General features: G+C 38.2%; 1 long non-coding RNA gene across 2 annotated transcripts in view; it reads left to right on the forward strand.

Annotated features, from left to right (window-relative positions):
- Positions 1–265: 265 nt before the first annotated feature.
- LOC110345628 (uncharacterized) overlaps positions 266–20,151 on the forward strand; it is a 31,005-nt gene continuing 11,119 nt past the window's right edge. The window contains exons 1-2 of one of the 2 annotated variants that reach the window (XR_002389079.2): positions 266–904; positions 19,210–19,766. This is a non-coding gene — a long non-coding RNA (uncharacterized LOC110345628). Of the gene's footprint in view, positions 19,767–20,151 lie in introns of both variants that reach the window. The other variant, XR_015449947.1, reaches the window with a different exon arrangement.

Raw genomic sequence — 20,151 nt, forward strand, 5'->3', positions numbered from 1 at the left:
TAACTGGGCTGAATGGTTGCCCTCCATGCTTGAGGATCCTTTCCTATAAAATGGAAAACATTCCCCGCCTTGTGGAACTGTCAGAATGAAAGGAGATGATTACTGGAAGTGTCCATTTGAAAAGCTGAGATGCAATAAGAAGTCACTGAGTAGCATTGTGGCAAAAAATGTTGGTGCCCTTGGCCACTCTCTGCAGATAGCTTGTGACCACTTTAGTACACTTCACCCACCCTCCACCTTGCACTGGCTTCAAGAGAGACCAAGGAGGAGCCCCAAGGTGCTTGAATGTAATTTACATTGATGAAATTTACCTCACCAACTCTTGTCCCAGGTCCAAAAACATGTGAGGCTCTCCTCTCCCTTCCTGGTGCCCCATGCAAGTATCAAGGAGGAGCCACCCCCTGGAACTGTCTGAGAAACCATCTCCCATATTTGGCTTCCTACCCTTTCCTTTCCTGGTGTCTTGCTCCCTTCTAGGCCTTCTGAGATGTGCTTCTTTAGCAACGCATTAAAACATAAATACTCTTCTCAGGGTCTGCCTCTAGGAATCCAGCCCAACTTCAAGTCAAGCTATGGTTGTTAGCATCATACACAATGTACTCAATAATAAGCTTAGCCTCATTTTCAGACACTTACCCCATAACATCCTCTCCATATCCTTTCTAATTAACCCAAAGAGGCACTGTGGAACCTCTAGCATATGATGAATGTGTTGTTCTTCTTTCTGTTTAGAATGAATTTTCCTGTAAGAGACACCAACTGTCTTTCAGAACACAATCCCATTCCTTGGTGACCTGCCCTGAAATGCCAGCAGAAACCATCATTCTCTCTCTTAACTTTCATCCATGACTCTTCTATAGACACTACATACAGTGCTAGTGAGTATGTCTTGGAACTCTTTGAGGTAGGTGACTCTGTTCTGTCTTTCTATTTCACTCAGCTCCCCTCTGGTCATACTCCAACCTGCCCTCACCTGTGTCACATACATATCAAAAATCCTTTAACCGCTGAGGACCAGAGAAGCTTTGGAATTTGGAACTTTCCAAAGATTAAAGCAGCTATATTACAATCCATGTACCACAGGTAGTAAAGGCCATATATACCACTCTTCATAGGCTGTGGAATAGCCTGTACAAACCATAGTATTTCATAGATTCTTCAATGACAAAATGAACATTCACATTACATGGCATGAATGAAAAATGCACATACTTTTGTATCCATTTGGGTCAAATTTTGCCACTAAATAAATTCAGGCTTTTTAGAGATTTTTTGGCTTTCACATTTATAGTTAAGAGGTTGCAGATCTTTTAATAGAAGCCCGACATGTGTTTATTGAGCTGGGTTCAAGAAAACATGCCTTCATTGCTGTTCTCATTAAATCTTCTTTCCACTTAAAAAAACAACTTTTTTAAAGAAACTGGATACAGCTGCTTCTTCCACCAAGTCAAGATGAACTCCTGAATCACCAGATTCCCTCACCCAATTCCTGCAAACACAAATTTTTCTATTTGCTATTATTGCTCTAAGTGCCAGACCTGTGAAGCAAGATCTTCTGCAACAATGCACAAAAATTGCAGAGCCTGGAATAGTATGACATGGACTACCAAACCTGCATCCAGCAGTCACTTAAATATCGTGTCTTTGTTTCCATTTGCACCTGGCTAATAATAATATCTCATGCACGGAAATTAAATCTTCTAAAGAGATGGAATCATATTAAATCACTAGAAGCATGTTTGAGGGTACCTGATTCAACACTTTCACTTTACAGATGATAAAACCCAGGGTCAGAGAGGTTTGCTGGCTTTCATGAGTTCACACAGCAGGTCAGTGGCAAAGCTGATTCTAGAATCCAGCTTTCAAGGATGAGTCGTTGATTTCCTACTCTATGTTGTATCAATGGAATAGGAGTTCTTTTGATCCTGATTCTTAATAACATCCTGCTTTTCTAAAGGGACAGTTAGTCTGTTCTGTTCTCTGAACATCTGCATTGCATTATGTGCTTCCAAGTTTTACACAATAAGACTTCATTTAAACAATCAACATTTAAACATCAAGGGACAACCTACAGAATGGAAACAAAAATTGCCATCTATTCCTAAAATCTAGAATATATAAAGAACTCAAAGATATTGGACAGCCCTCATTAAAAGATCCAATTAAAAAAATGGATAAGTGAAGTGAATAGACACTTCTCAGAAGAAGTACAAATGCCCAATAAACATGAGAAAAATGTTCAATATCTCTAGCAATTAGAAAAATGCAAATTAAACAACGCTAAAATTTTATCCTACACTGGAAAGAATGGTTATCATAAAGAAGTCAAATAACAAATGCGGGATGGCTGTAGTGAAAATATTGTTGATGGGAATGTAAACCAGTGCAATCATTGTGGAAATCAGTACAGAGATTTTTCGAAGGACGAAAACTAGAAATTTCAATTGATTTAGCTATTCTTCTAGGTGTCTTCCCAAAAGAGCTAAAAATGCGATATTACAGTAATACATAGATACCAATATTTATAGCAGCACAATTCACAATAGCTAAATACTGGAAGCAGCTTATATGTCCATCAACAGAGGAATGGATAAAATGTGGTTTCTATACATAATGAAATACTACTCAGGTATAAAGGATAAATTTGAGATATTTGTAGGTAAATGGATACATCTAGAAAATGTAATATTAAGTGAAATAAGCAGACACATGATATGACATCTCTCAATTGAGTAAGGAAAGAGCAAATTAAAGGATTGATAGATGGAAACAGGGAGATTGATCTTTTTTAAATGGGAACGGGTCTAAGAGACTAAGGTTGAAGGGAGGAGGAGAGAGGAATAGAAAGCAAAGAAATTTAAGATGGGTCATTCACATATGCCAAACACAATGAATGTAAACATTATACTTCGCCGGTTCATCCAGAGCCCCACTCCATCCAGCCCACGCCACCCACACCAGCGGGGACCAGCCGGATGGTGAGGACCCCCCCCCACTGGCCACAACCATGACAGCAATCCACTTCCCGCCTCTGGCCTCCTGGCTATACAGCTACCTGATTCCACACTACAAAGACACAGGGGACACCAGACCATGGTACTTTGTAAGTTGGAGGGATCATCACCTCCCATTGGAATATGGACTATCTTCACAGGAAGGGCATCTGGAACCAACAGTACAACCTTGCAGAGTTCAACCCTACAGGAGGACAGGGAGCTCAACTTGGGACATGCTGCCAGAAATCTGCCTGAATCCCATGGGTCTGTAACTGGCTTGCTGAGACTCACTGACTTATATCTGCACACTGCTGCTCATGCTGTCTATTATGACAGCAGAGACATATCCTGAAGGAGGCCCTTCACTCTCATTTTTATTTTTTATTTCCAAAATTATTATTATTGGGTTTTTTCGCTCTTAGTTTTAATTTTATTCTACTCTTTTCAATTTTTTACTTTTCTCTTCTTTTTTCCCCTTCTTTTCTCTTTCCTTTCTCTCTCACTCACTCTCTTGCTGTTCCACATTGTTCTCCATCTCCCTTTTTGTTACTGTTCTGCTCCTAATTCATATTTCTTCTTTATCTTTCTTTTCTTCTCTTTCTTTCTCTTGCCTGTGCCCTCTGGCCTCACTGCTAACCTTTCCCTATCCTTCTACTTACCTATCCCTCCCTCCCCAACTCCTAACTCCACATCACAAAGGGTAAAGTTGGTATATTGAAGAGTTTATTCACTATAAACATATGTTGGGTTGGTCTTCAATTTTGATTTAATTCACACAGTTAAAGGTAATAGATTAATAACTTTCACAAATTGTCATTTTCTAAGGTGTACTTGATGCAATGGTGTTGCTGATCATATCACTTGGGCTAAGGTGTTCTGATTGATCTAGTTGGTTGTCCTTCTTGGTATAATGAAAATGAAATAGCCTCAGAGTCATTGGAGACTCAAAACTGAAAAAGCACCTATATTTGGAAGACACCTCTGAGGAGCAATCTCATAAAGGCTCTAATTACAAGCAACAAAGATACTTACAATAAGCAATTTTGAAGTATCAACCCAAGAATTAAACCAAGGACAGTACCAAAAACAAAAATGAGAAGACATTTAAGCAAGGCACAAAATCAGACTTCCACCCCACCAAGGGTAAATTCTGGGGGAAAGGAAGTGGAAAAGTCTGATAATCAACCACTTGGACACCCTGAACTGATAGTACAGGAAATAACAAAACAGGTAAATGAGGCTCTAGAAAAATTCAAAGCAGAAATAATCTCTCGGATATCTACAGAGATGGTGAGCAGAGTGAAAGACATGATTAAAAGCTCTAGAACAGAAACAGATTAAAAAAAAATAGATGAGCTCAGAAACATTTTGGAAACCATGAATACCCAAGAAAGAAATAGAAACCATGATTGCCTAATATAAGAAAGAAATGGAATCCATGAAACAGATATGCAGGAGACTAAAAATTCCATTGAAAGCATGCAGAGCAGATTAAGGGAATCTGAAGATAGAATATCATATATAGAAGACAGGATTGCTGTGAAGGACCATGAAAACAGAGATTTCTTAAAAATAGTAAGGGACCATGAGAAATCAATCCAGCAGCAGCTAGATGATGCAAAGAAGAATAACATAAGACTGATAGGAGTCCACATAAAAACAGGAGAAAGTACAATTGACACACACACAAAAATGTTCACAGAAGCAATAGTTGAAAATTTCCCAGACAGAAGTAGAGAATTGAACATACAGATAAGTGAGGCAGGGCTGGGGATTTAGCCCAGTGGTTCCGCCGTTTGCCTCGCAAGTGCAAGGACCTGAGTTCGATCTCTGGTACCAAAAAAACCCCAAAACAAAACAGATAAGTGAGGCATATAGAACTCCAACTAGCCATGATCAAAAAAAATCTACACCTAGACATATGATAGTCAAGATCTCAGAAACCCAACAGAAGAAAAAAATCCTACAAGCAGTTAGAGAAAAGAAACAAAAAGCCTACAAAGGAAGGCCCATCAGAATCACAGCAGACTTCTCAACATAAACCCTCAAATCAAGGAGAGCCTGGAGTGAAGCATTTCAAGCCTTAAAAGAAAATAACTTCCAACCTAGACTGTTGTATCCTACAAAATTATCTTTCAAAATTGGTAGGGAAATTAGATACTTCCACGACAAAGAACACCTGAGAAATTTCATGCACACCAAACCAGCACTCCATGCAATTCTAAACAATATCCCAGAAAAAAGCAATGAAGGTCACAACTCCATGAGGCCCAACAGAGGGAAGCCATCAGGCAAGGTAAGAAGCTAAAGAGAAAGGGGGAAAAATAAGAAATAGAGGAGCCAATAAAATTAAAACATCATGACAAAGATGAGTCAGTATCTATCAATTACAACCATCAATGTTAATGGCCTCAATTCATCAATCAAAAGAAATAGACTGGCAGAATGAATTAAGAAGCAAAATCCAAGAATATGCTGTAGACAAGAAACACACCTAACTCAAAAAGAAATTCATAGACTGAAAATAAAAGGATGGAAAACAGTTCTCCATGTGACAGGAACCCAGAGAGAAAGCAGGGGTAGCAATCTTATTTGCAGACAAAGTAGATTTCAAACCAAAACTAATTAAGAGAGACAAAGATGGTCACTACATCCTTGTGAAGGGAACAATCCAAGAGGAAGAGATGACAATCCTAAATATATATGCACCAAATACAAATGCCCGAACTATACTAAACAAATATTAATGAACATGAAAAACCAAATAAGTACTAATACAATTGTTGTGGGGGACCTCAATGCCCCACTATCATAAATAGACAGATCATCTAAACAAAAAATTAAGAACAAAATTCTAGAACTGAACCAAGCTATTGAACAAATGGCCTTAATAGATGTTTACAGTGTGTTCCACCCCACAAAATCAGAATACATATTCTTTTCGGCAGCACACAGGTCATTCTCCAAAATAGACCACCTGCTAGCTCTTAGGACATTTCTAAGTAAATGTAAAAGAACTGAAGTTACCCCCTGTATATTATCAGACCATAGTGTGAAAAAATTAGAGATCAATAACATAAGAAACTGAAACCCCCCCCAAACACATGGAAACTGAATAACAAACTCCTCAACAACCAATGGGTCACAGAGGACATTAAAGAAGAAACTAGACAGTTTCTACAAGTAAATGATAATGCCAATATAACATATAGGAAACTGTTGGACACAATGAAAGCAGTTCTATGAGGGAAATTCATAGCAGTCAATGCCCATATTGGGAAAACAGAGAGAACTCAAATAAATAACCTAATGCAGAACCTCAAGCTCCTAGAAAAAAACAGCATAACAAACCCAAACAAAAAAAATCAATGAATCAAAAAGTTGGTTTTTCAAAAGAATAAATAAAATCAATAAACCTTTAGCCAACCTTATCAAAAAAGGAAAGAAAAGATCAAATCCAAACAATTAAGAATGAAAAAGGTGAAGTCACAATAGACCCAGCAGAAATCCAGAGGATCATCAATACACACTTTGAGAACCTGCACTCTAATAAAATGTAAAGCACAAAAGAAATGGACAGATTCCTAGATCATATGAATTGCCAAAGTTACATGAAGAAGATATAGAAATTCTAAACACCCCAATTACAATGAATTAAATTGAAAATGTAATAAAAAATTTACCAACAAAGAAAAGCCCAGGTCCTGATGGCTTCACTGATGAGTTCTACAAGATATTTAAGAAGAACTATCGCCATTACTCTTTAAGCTCATCAAGGAAATTGAAAGGGAAGCAATACTTCCAAATTCATTCCTGGAAGCAAGCATCACTTTGATTCCAAAACCAGAGAAAAACCCAACCCAAAAAGAGGACTATAGGCCAATCTCCCTGATGAGCATAGATACAAAAATCCTCACAAGATACTGGCGAACAGAATACAGAGGGTCATCAAGAAGATCATACACCCTGACTAAGTTGGATTTATCCCAGGGATGCAAGGATGGTTCAACATATGCAAATCAATAAATATAATATACTATATTAACAGAATCAAGGACAAAAACCATATGATCATCTTAATAGATGCAGAAAAGGCATTCAACAAAATCCAACACCCATTCTTGATAAAAACCCTACAGAAAATTGGAATAGAAGGTGTTTCTCTCTACCTTATTAAGGCTATCTATGAAAAACCAACAGCCAACATCATACTAAATGGTCAGAAACTGGAAACTTTCACACTAAAATCAGGAACAAGACAAGAATACCCACTATCACCACTCCTGTTTAATATAGTTCTGGAAACATTAACCACAGCAATTAGAAAAGAAAAATAAATAAAAGGAATAAATATAGGAAAAAAAGAATTTAAACTGTCACTATTTGCTGATAATATGATACTTTACACAAAAGACCCAAAAACTCAGCCAAAAGACTTCTTGACTTAATTGACAGATTCAATAGAGTAGCTGGACATAAGGTCAACACTGAAAAAACAATAGCCTTTTATACACAAATAACAGACTCACTGGGTGAGAATTTAGGGAAATAATTCCTTTTACAATAGAATCCAAAAGCATGAGATATCTAGGAATCAATCTAACAAAGTAAGCAAAAGACCTCTACACTGAAAACTAAAGCACTCTGAAAAAGGAGATTGAGGAGGATATAGGAAAATGGAAAGACATCCCTTGTTCCTGGGTAGGAATAACCAATATAGTGAAAATGGCCATACTTCCAAAACTACTATATAGATTTAAAACAGTGCCAATTGAAATTCCAACAGTATACTTCACAGAACTAGAGAAAACAATCCAAAAATTCCTTTGGAACAAGAAGAGACTTAGAATAGCAAAAGCAATTCTAGGCAACAGAGACATGGCTGGGGTTATCACAATCCCCAACTTGAAACTATACTACAAAGGTACTATGATAAAAACAGGATGGTACTAGCAAAGAAACAGACCTGAGGATCAGTGAAATAGGTTAGAAGATGGAGAAATAACTCCAGTCATACTCACCCACTTCATCTTTCACAAAGGAGCTAACCACCCTCATTGGAGGAAAGATAGCTTATTTAATAAGTGGTGTTGGATAAACTGGATTTCAACCTGCCAAAGATTAAAACTAGACCCATACCTATCACTATGCACTAAACTAAGATTGAAGTGGATTAAAGATCTAAATATTAAGACAGAAACACTAAACTCGCTGAAAGATAAGTTAGGTAGAACTCTTGATGACATTGACATAGGAAAAGACTTTATGAATAAAACCTCAGTATCATGGGAACTAGCACAAAGAATCAATAATTGGGATCTCATCTTATTAAAAAGCTTCTGCACTGCAAGATCAACCACCAACAGAGCTAAGAGACAATTTACAATGTGGGAAAAAATTTTTAGCAGCTGTACCTTAGACAAAGGACTACTATCAAGAATATATAGAGAACTTAAAAAAATCAGACCCCCCAAATTCAAAGACCCGATTCAAAAATGGGCATCTGAAATGAACAGACATTTCTCAGATAAAGAAGTAAAAGCAGCAAATAAATATATGAAAAAATGTTCAACATCACTGGTCATTCGAGAGATGCAGATGAAAACAACACTGAGATTCCACCTCACCCCAGAAAGAATGGCTACTATCAAGAAATCAACCAATAACAAATGCTGGCGGGGGTGTGGGGAGAAAGGAACACTTCTCCATTGTTGGTGAGAGTGTAGACTGGTGCAACCACTGTGGAAATTAATATGGAGATATCTCAAAGAACTAGGGCTGGAGGTCCCATTTGACCCAGCTATTCCCCTGCTGGGTATCTTCCCAAAAGAATTAAAAGAATCATACCACAGTGATATATGTGCACCCATTGTATAGCGGCACAGTTTGTAATAGCTAAAGCTTGGAAACAGCCCAGATGCCCATCAACTGGAAACTGGATAAAGAAGATGTGTGTGGTTTTTTTTTTTTTTTTTTAAATAAAATGGAGTACTACTCAGCCATAAAGAACAAGAAACTAGAGACATTTATAGCTAAATTGATGCATATTGAAGCCATACTCTTGAATGAAATAAATAGGACACACATGTGTAAATACCAAATGATTTCTCTAGTGTAAGAGACTGAAAGTGTAAAAAAGGGTTAAAATGATTAAAATGAAAAATTGATAATTCGAAATAGGAAGAAAAGGTTCAAAGCAGTAGGGGTGGTGGGTGGGGAAGGGGAAAGGAAAGAATGGAAAGGAAAAATTATGAGAAAAGGAAAAAAAATGGAATTGAAGTCTATGTAAATAGGGAAGGGTGGTGGGGATGACGGTTGCACAGGTAATGGGGAAAAAATAAGAACCAAGATACATCATGTACAGGTACAAGTACCCAATGATAAATGTAAACATATTGTGTACCTAAAATGTACCAATAAAAGAATTTAAGAAAAAAAGCATTATACTTTGTAAAATTGAGCTGAAAAACAATAATAATAACAATAATACTGAAAATGGGGAAAAGAGATCTAGAGTTGGAAGGAGAGAAGAGGGTGGGGAGCGAAAGGGGAATAATAAAGAATCAGGATATATTACGTATATGTACCTACTTCCCAAGATGAATGTAAACTTCATTCACTACAAATATGTACTGATAAAATAAATTTTTTTAAAATGACTTCATTGGAAAACAGTGAGCGTAACAGCTTCCCCTTTGAAACTACACAATATTTTAATTTCTACACTGAGGACCTAATAAAAGGAGAATACAAATGGAAGATAACATTACCATAGGAGATTATGATTTTCACAAACATACATTAGAGGTTTAATAAAATTATTCTTGAAAATGCCTTTTTTCTTTAAATATACACATAGTGAAACAAGCCACATTAATTAGGATCATTAATCACATTCTTAATATGAAATGATTATAGAATTCAAGTCCTTCATAATCATTTTATTGAAATATTGTCAGTAATTTAAGTGCTCCACACATTTTAATTTGCTCACTCTCTAGCATCATTTAAACAGGGATTTTGTATTAAATTCTAATCACTGAATTTGACCAGGAAAATATAAGTTCAAGTATATAGCTAATTTTCAGTATATAGCATAAAACATCAACATGATTTAAAATTCTTGTTTAATGAATTGCAAATATCTCCCCCCACCTTAGCTAGCATTAAACTTCATAAACTTAGAAGAGGTAGTAATTTTAGCTGAGTTTTATACATGGCAAAACTGAATTCCAGAGAGGGAAAAATAAATTTGCATCTGTGTTTTCTATCACAGAGTATGCACAGATGATTTTCCTCTCCCTGAACTAGCCTCCTCTTTCCTACTTTGGGAAACATGAAAAGAAAAAGAAAGATGGTCAAGAACAGACATGAGCGTACGTCTGCTCAAAGAATGTAAAGACACTAAAATGGGAAGAGAAAAAAATGAAAAGTTTGGAACATCAGTGCTCCTCTTCTTCAGGTCATTTGGAATACAAATGAAAAAGTCTTCCATTTCTAGATGAAAATATTCTTCTGTCAGTTTGTTTCCTTTTTCTTAAAGCATTGATTATTGTCAGTAAAAACACTTGAATCCCTCTTACAAATCAAAGCTATGGCAAAATAAATAATGAACCATCCTAACTGACCTGCTAAAATGTCCTGTTATTAAAAATATACTGATGACAGGTAAGCTACTCTAGCAATTAACAAGCAAGGTTTTAAATGCATGGCATTTACCTGCAAGAAAATATTGCAAGAGTCCAATATGTAAGGCCCAGCACTACCGAGTTTCTTATGGGCAGGAGGCAATCATAGCATTGATTTTTTCAGAGACTACACTGAGTTTCATTTGAGTTTCTTAAAAGAGCTGTAATATTTAATTTCACTAATGATCAAATTTCCCAGCCACAGTAATTAGAACAACTAGGTCACTGAGAACTCTTAATCAATGAGGAATTCAGAGCCAGTTCTGCATATCACCTAGATCTAATTTTCCATGCACCCTCTGCTAGTCATTTCAACCTAGAAAAGTCTCTGAAATGTTTGTTCAAAAGTAAAATGTTTTTACACAAATTTACCTTCAAAATTTCTGATTTCATATTGCCTATGGCTCTCAACTGTAGGTTCCCTACCACAACACACACAGAATTCTATTATTTCTGTAACCATACTATGTAAAATACTTACTTTTGTTATTAACAAGGATAACCAGTGTAAAATGGGAAGCAGTAACTTGAAGTGACAGGTTGGCAAAAGATAACAAGAAGAAGAAAAGATCTAAGTAAAAATAAGTGCAGTGTGTATTGGTCAGTTTCCATTACTGCAACAAAATAATTAATATTCACAACTTAAAGAAGAAAAGGGGGTTTCTTGGATCAAAGTTTCAGAGGTTTCAGTCCATGGTCCACTGGCTCCAAAATAGAAACATAGCAGAAGATGGAAATCTGCTCAACTCATGCCATCAAGGAAGCAGAGATCAGGGGGAAGAGCCAGAAAGAAAGGGGCCAAGGAGCCCGCAGAGGCCAGGGATCTAACACTATACCTCCATGACACACCCAGAAGCACCAGGAATTTGCTTTACTAATCTAGGTGTTTCTCAAGTTGGTAAAGTTGGCAATCAAGATAAAGCATCACAAATCCACCCTTGTCAACTCAACACATTTTAAGTACATCTACTTAATCTCCAAGCAGAGATAATAACAAGGTCATAATTCCACCTAACACATGTAACTATTCTGCATACAACTGAAAATGCACTAATTTCTTCCCCAATGTCTCTACCATCCAAACATTACTTAAAAGTCTAAGTCCAAAGACACTTTTGAAATCAAAGACAACTCTTAACTGTGAACCTCTGTAAGAAAAAAAAAAAAACCCACCTTAATCCTCAGATACCAAGGCATAGGGTAAACATTCCTATTCTAAAAAGGAGGAATAGAGATATAGAAAGTAACTGGACTAAAGTAAGACCAAAACCCAGCAGGGGAAACATTAAGTCCTATAGCTCCACATTTGGCATCTGTGGGATGTGGTGACAAGATATGAGCTCCAAGGGAATGGGGTCCCCCTGCCTCTATGGCCTTGCTGTTGCAGCCCACATGGCCTCTTTCTTGGGCTGGCTCAGCTAAATTTCTGTGATGGTCCTTTACAGATGTTCCACAGTCCTGACATTTCCAACTTCACAAGGTCTTCAGTGTAGTTTTGGCAACACTCTTTACACATCTCCCTCCCAGAAGCTCCTGGCAGTCTTGTTGCTATTTACAACAACTGGTTATTCTAGGCATCTTTCTGGATATATTTGGGAATAAATTAAAATTTTTCACTGCTGTTCCTCAGACAAAGGTCTAATATCTAGAATCTATAAGGATCTTAAAAAAATCAGACCTCCCAAATTTAAAGGCCCAATCCAAAAATGGGCATCTGAAATGAACAGTCATTTCTCAGACAAAGAAGTAGAAATAGAAAATAAAAATATGAAAAAGTGTTCAACATCACTAGTCATTAGAGAGATGCAAATGAAAACAATGCTGAGATTCCACCTCACCCCAGAAAGAATGACTGCTATCAAAAAGTCAACCAATAACAAATGCTGTCAGAGCTGTGGGAAAAGAGCAACACTGCTCCACTGCTGGTGGGAGTGTAGACTGGTGCAACCACTGTGGAAATCAGCATGGAGATACCTCAAAGAACTAGGGCTGGAAGTCCCATTTGACCCAGCTATTCCCCTGGTGGGGATCTTCCCCAAAGAATTAAAAGAATCATACCACAGTGATATATGTGATATAAAAGGATCAAAATGTATAATAGACAGTGTTAAATAGGAAGAAAAGGTCCAAAGGGGAAGGGCAAGTGGGAGGCATAGGAGAAAGGAAGGAAGGGAAAGAAATAAATATGAGAAAAGGAAAAATAGAAACAAAGCCTTTGTAAATAGGAAGAGGTGGAGGGGGTGAGGGTAGGGTAGGGGAATGAGGAAAAAAAATAAGAACTAAGATATATCATGTAAAGGTACAAATTCCCAATGATGAATGTCATCATATTATACACCTAAAATGTACCAGTAAACTTAATGAATAAAAAAAGGAAGTAAATAAATAAATAAAAACTTTTCAAGTTACTTTGTGACTCTGAAATTATGGGAGGACTCAGAAGTCTGAGTCATAAAACCTAATAAATAGACTTCTGTGACATGGCCTGAAGAGCTTCAGTAAAATTCTTACAGAAATACTAATGTAAATAGTGAAGTGCTTCTCCCCTAATAGGGAAAGTCATCTTGGAGAAAATGATCAATTAATAAAAGTAGCTCCCATCTTGAATTTTCTAAATCAATCCTTATAACATGCTTTTTCAAGTATCCCCTTAGCTCATTTCTAAATGTATTCACTTTAAAACAGTTCTTACGTTATCCAGCCAGTTTGTGGAGGAAGATTTTGACTCACCTTGAAAACAAGTTTAATAAATTGCTTTTTACTGTCTAGGGGAAGTCTGAGAAAACCTGCTAAAATGCAATAAATTAATTTTCTCGGTTGTAAGTTTTATGTGCTCAACTATTCATATATTAAACAGTTGTCAGAACCTCTGTTTTCTCACAGCCCCAGAAACCCCTTTTCTGCAAACATCTTCAACAAGTAACAATTAATGATGGGATAGAGACAAAGATTAGTTATGCCATATGTACAGCTTACATTCAACTATGTAGCTGGGTTAAAGTGTGCTATTTAGGTGCCTAACATACAGGTGTTATAATTTCTACTGTTAAAACCCTAAGATCATTTTAATAAGCTGGAAAAAGCTATTGCTCTTATTGATTTTTAATTAGCTAATGACAAACGACTATGACAATTGATGTCCTTTTTTTGAGAATCAGGTGATGGTGAAAACTGGGTATTTCCACTGGAGGACTGGGATGTATCCAAAGTTTAAGAATTCAAGAGTAGAATAAATAGTCACTGAGGAACTATACAGGTTATGTCTATAGATAAATGGAATAAGATGGTTTATTTTGACTTTTCCTGTTTTTTCAACATTTCTACAGGGTGACACTCATGAAAGACATGTTAAGATACTGTAAACTTGTTTATAAGCTCTTGACTGTCATGGATCTTTAGTTGCCCATCTTCCAACAGCAGAAAGGAAGAGGTCATTTCTCACACCCAGAGCTAAGGAAAGCACTTTCTGAGAATCTTACAGAGAGTCGGAGTCTGGGGGCTTTGTGCCTTACTGCTACCTGGAAATATCTAGAGTGGAGCATGGTTACACTTTCCTTCAAGACAAGAGGAAGAGAGAAAGCTAGGGTTGGAACAGAAATGAGCTGTACCTGCACCATGAACAAGAGCCCAATCAAAAGTGCACTTGAAGGAGAAAGTCTCCCCAGGGTGATCCTAACAAACAGTCTAGCAGGCTGGGTTTCTGCAGAGGAGCTCAACCAACAATGGAGATGCATGAACTAAACAACCCAGAAAGTATTCCACAGGAGAAAGTCAACATTGGATATCTGGCCCATTTAGAACATTTTTTTCTTTTCTCATATTTATTACTTTCCCTTCTTTCCTTTCCCCTACCCCTCCCATTTCCCCTTCCCTTTTGGACCTTTTCTTCCTATTTCACATTATCTATTATACTTTTTGTTCTTTATTTACACTTTCACTTTCTCACACCAGAGAAACCGGTATTTACACGTTTGCCCTATTTATTTCACTTTAGAGTATGGTCTCAATATGCATTCATTTAGCTATAGATGTCTCTAATTTCTCATTCTTTATGGCTGAGTAGTACTCCATTTTATTAAAAAACACATTTTCTTTATCTAGTCCCATCCAGTTGATGGATAATTGGGCCTTTCCCAAGTTTTAGCTATTACAAACTGTGGTGCTATAAACATGTGTATATGTCACTGTGGTATGATTCTTTTAATTCTTTTGGGGAGACACCCAGCAAGGGAATAGCTGGGTCAAATGGGGCCTCTAATCCTAGTTTTTTGAAGTATCTCCATGATGATTTCTACAGTGGTTGTACCAGTCTAAACTCCCACCAATAGTGGAGAAGTGTTCCTTTTCCTCCACAAACCCACTTAGTTCAGTGGCACTGTGCCTGCCTCACAATTTAGATCATTTTAACAGGCAAGAGAAACTTTCAATCACCCCAGCTTCAGCTATCTATGAATGTTCTGCTTTCTTATCCATTTTCCTCCTTCTCAAGTTCATAAGTGCTAGAAGCATTGCATGGGGAGAACAGAAAGTGTTATGACTTATGTCTAGCTGTCTCCCCAAAGCCTCGTGCACTCATTGGTGGGGCTCTTGGAAGTAACTGGATCATGGGCCTGTGATCCTGGTTTAGTTCACTGATTGGTTTAGCACAGTTCTAGGTGTGAAAGATGGGCTTACTGAAGAGTAACCATCCTGGGTGTGGGTGGCACCAATCAATAGCCCTGTAGCTTGGATTGGAATAAAAAGAGAAAGCAAGAAATCTCTCTGCTTCCTGCCTGCTATGCCCCTCTGCCATGACACTGTGCCTTGAAGTTGTTGACCACAGACTGAAGCCTCTACAAACTATGGGTCAAAATAAACTTTTCCTCCTTTAAATTGTGGGTGTTAGATATTTTGTTTCAGCAGCTAGAAAATAACTAACACAGAAAGTATCAGAAGGAGTATTAGGAAACAGAGACTACTCTTTTTTTTTTTTTTTTTCTGGTACTGGGGATCAAACTCAGGACCTTGGGGTTGCAAGGCAGGCACAGTGCCACTAAAATAAATCCCAGCCCCCAACATTTTATCCTATGATAGACCTTGGATCCTGAGTTAAACCCAACCTGGAAGAGAGAAAATGGATTGCATAAGTTTGTGGAATTGATATGAGATTGGACCAGACTTTTCACTCCTGAAACATGACATAATATTATTTGTTAATGCAATCATGTCTCACTTAACCGTAGGGATACCTTCTGAGAATGGGCTGTTTTGGCATTGGGCTGTTTTGGAATTGCAAAAGCATCATAGAGTGTACTTATAGAAACCTATATTGTATGGGATGCTACATATTTAGGCTATATGATAAAAACAATACAAATTAAATCAAACCCAAGAAAAATGTTGCAGTAAAATGGCATGGTAAACAAGAGACATATGAAGCCAGTATAAATGGTAAACTGTTATACAATAAATATCTGTGTGTGTGTGTGTGTTTGTGTGTAAAAGGAGCAACTCTAATAATAAAATGTTTATCAGCAAATAAACATGTAAAGCAGTAGCAGAGTTGTATACTATCACATACATAATTGCATGTGCTATACTTTCATATTTGGCCACACAGGTTAGTTTACACTGGAATCACTACACACATCTAAGCAACGTGCTGTGCCACAAATGTGGTTGGGATAGCTGGAGCATCACTTGGCAACAGGGAGTGTTAAGCTCCGTTATAATTTTATGAGACTACTCTTTTATATGTGGCCTGTCACTGACTAAGACATTACTATGCGGGACATGACTATACCTGAAAACAATTAGGAAAATGAATCCAAAGAAGCAGGCCATTTAAGAAAACAAAATACCAGTTTTGTTAACAACCTGGAAGACCATCAAGCACCTCAAAGCAACCATCTAATGAAATCTAGATGGAGACCATTACTGAAGCTGAAATCCCTACATGAGACTTCTTAACTTGCTCTTCCTCTTCAGTGAATCTGGGAATGTGTCACCATCAAATCTGAGCTGGAGAATTTACCACTGTGACCTAAAAAAGGGCAATACAAACCATACACATTCATGCAAGAACAAAGGAAGGAACCCCAGCATTCAGCACATGTGGCGGTGCTATCTGATCTGTGTCTGGGGAGTAGCCCAAGACAAGCTGGTGTGTGGAAAAGAAAGGCAGGGGATCTTCCAGCAGAAGCCAGGGCCCTGGCATGCAGAGCATGGGAGGCCCATGCTATCACAGGTCTCAGGAGGTGAGAGAGGTGAGCACATCCGTGAGTCATACCCTTTCACGTGGTGGCACATCACCACATCTCCTCAGTGGAGAAACACGGCCCTGTGTGTATTTGTATCTGACCAATCTGGGCTGACTCCTTTCTCCTATAAGGGCAAATCTTGGAAGAAAATGGAAGGTAGGGTATGTTTTTTCTTCCCCAGGGCAGAAAGAGCCCTGACATCATTAGCTGACTGTTTTTGAGACTAGATATGGCCTAGCCAGGCATGAGGGCACACACCTGCAATCCTAGCACTCTGGGAAGCTGAGGAAGAGGATTGAAAGTTTGAGCCCAATCTACACAATTTAGGGATTTAGTGAGAATTTGTCTCAAAATAAAAATTTTTGCAGAAGTTTGGGGTGCTGGGGATGTAGCTCTATGCAAAGGCCCTGGGTGTAATGCCCAGTACCACCAAAAAAAAGATAAAAGAAAAGAATACATATAGACATTTGAGGAATTACACTCTGACTGAAGCAAATAATTTGTCTGAAGTTATGTAATTAAGAGTTCTACTCCCTCTTTCCCTATTCACTGTGAACACCTAATGTTAGCTAAAGATGAGATTGCAATATTCATGATAAGGGCTCAGCTTTTGGCCACCTTGACCTCATGTCTTCTGATCCACTCCAAGAAGAGTCAAACACAAGACAACCCTTCACTAAGTGCTATTTCATGAGCAAAGTTCATGCAAGTAAACGCATTCCAGTTTGTGATGATACTAAACCAAACTATGCTCAATAACATTCACATGCAATACATAGTACACCACCGTGACCAAAAGGGAAGAGAAAAACTTTTGGATTCTTCACAGAATCAATGATAATGACAATGATGACACACTATCGAGTGTTTAGCACAGCCCAGCACTAACAGGAAGCACTCTGTATATTCTATCCTCTACACATACTTTACATAATCATAATAACCCTAGAATTCATTACTTTTCCATTTCAGGACATAAGACTGCTTGCCAATAATAATTATTTATCTAAGGACCCATAGCTACAAAGTAATAGACAAGGAATTCCAATTAGGTCCTTAAACTTTACACCAAAATTCCCCTCACTAGAGTAGAGTTTTGATTCTTACACTGCTCCTGCTATTATCTTAAATAAAACATATTTGAGGGATTGGGTGTGCAGCTCGGTGGTACAGTGTGTACTGGGGGGGTTATTTCTGTGATAAAAATAAGCATGCATGGCTGGTCTTACTGGCAATTACTACCTAAATATAAAGGGCCATTTTGACATATTTTAAATCATGGAATAAATGACAATGACTATCTCAATAGATCTTTATCAAGTTAAAGGAATTTTGGTAAATAGATTATTTTTAAAATAGTAGCTCTACATATCAATTTTATGTATTAGATATACATTTCTGTGTGGGCAATATGATTTTATTTTTTCTAAATGCTTAATAGAAATTTGCTTGAATTAGGAAGATGAGAAAAGGTTTCTGGAGGTAATATTTTCGTGTGTATGTTGTTCTGTCATATAATTTACATATTTATGTTAAAGGGTAGCAGTCTCCCTTTTGCTTTCTGTTGTATATATATAAATAATCTGCATTCCCATCAGTAAGTTAAGAACACAAACCTTGTACTTAGCTTGGCATGGTGCTGCACTCCTGTAATCCCAGCACTCTGGGAGGTTGAGAGAAAAGGGCCACACGTTCAAGCACAGTCTGGGCAATTTATTCAGGGCCCTGTCTCAAAGTAAAACATACAAAAGGGCTGAGGATATGGTTCAGTGCAAAGGCCCTGAGTTCAGTCACCGATATGGCAAAGTAAACAAAAAAACCTTGTACCTTATGGTGCCTGACTTGGAGAAATCTTAGAGTGCTAATAGAATTATTGATTCCTTTATCTCATCCATAAGGATTTCTGAAAAATACTAATATACAGAAGGTAAAAGTAGAGTAGAAATGAGTGGAAATGCTTCTGTTGATGCTCTCACACCAGAGGGGCCATAGTTCTTTTAAACTCAAAATGCCCTGTAAACGGCCACACCACACTAATATCACTGGCATTCCAATAAATGAAAGCCTAACCACTCTTTGGGACAGTGTCTTGCCTCAAAAAAACCTCAAAGCACTGTGCATGTCCTAGGGGCCTCCTGGGAAGTCCTTGTGGAGCTACTGGCATCTAGAGTATGGGCTCCAGAGAAGATGATCAGATCCCAAGGACCCCAGGTAGGTGGCACAGAGCTGGCCCTGAGTTCCCATGTCCTGACCCCCTCTCTGCATCTCCTCTCCTCTCTCACTCAGCATAGAGAGGGACTGCGAGTCTGGCTGCCCCAAGCCCCACTGGACACAAACCACCCTGGAGCTGACACATCAGATGGACATGAAGGCCTTGAAGCACAGCCTGGACCTCAGGGTGGGCTCTGGGCTCAGCCTCGGATAACCTGAGTGGGATAGTGATGCTGTTCTTGTGAGGATGTTCCCAAGTCCCCACAGGTGTTCTCTCACAGGTGTCCGCCCACAGATAACACAGTGCCTAGCAGCAGGATTTAGAGCCTGCCTGGTAACCAACTGGCCAGAAGAATTAACATCTTTACTGGGAAACGCACTGGAAGTCTTCCTCTGGGGCTTAATCAATATCACCTGAACTTGGTTCAGAAAGTAGGAGCCATGAAGTGCTGGGACCTCCACTGAGTTTCCCTGAGGATCCAGGTGCGCTGTCGAGTTCATGGTGACTCCACTGCAGCCCAAGCATCAGCCCATCCCACAGGGCCCTGGAAAATTCTGGGAGCTGCTGATTCCCTCTTCTTCCTCACATGAATCTGAAGCACCCAATCACAGTACAAGGCTGAGCCTGGGAGGTAAGTGAGCATCCATTTGCACTCCAAAGGCTTTTGCTTTTGTTTGGGGAAGACATATCATGTGCTCACTGAACACCCACCTACAATCATCCCTGACACAGAGTAGACCTTGATCCATCTCTTACAGGTTTGTTGAGAGCTTTAAGTTCTCCTCATTGAAGGCTAGTTAACATTTGCCTGCTGAAATTTGAGCCAAGTAGCTGCGTTTTCAGCTGCAGTCAGCATTTCATTTGATCATTTAAATAGAAGAATGGATTTTTCCTCTTCCCTCCTTAATCTTTTCCTTATTAACAAAAAAGGCCTTAGGGTGGAAGGGATATGAAACAAATTACTGATCCCTTTGGAGAAAAGCTCTGTACAAGTATAAGCATTATTCCACCTGGTC

Source organism: Heterocephalus glaber, unplaced genomic scaffold (assembly GCF_053883595.1).
Source record: "Heterocephalus glaber isolate CG9 unplaced genomic scaffold, H.glaber_assembly_v1.0 deba00000818, whole genome shotgun sequence".
NCBI classification, from domain to species: domain Eukaryota; kingdom Metazoa; phylum Chordata; class Mammalia; order Rodentia; family Bathyergidae; genus Heterocephalus; species Heterocephalus glaber.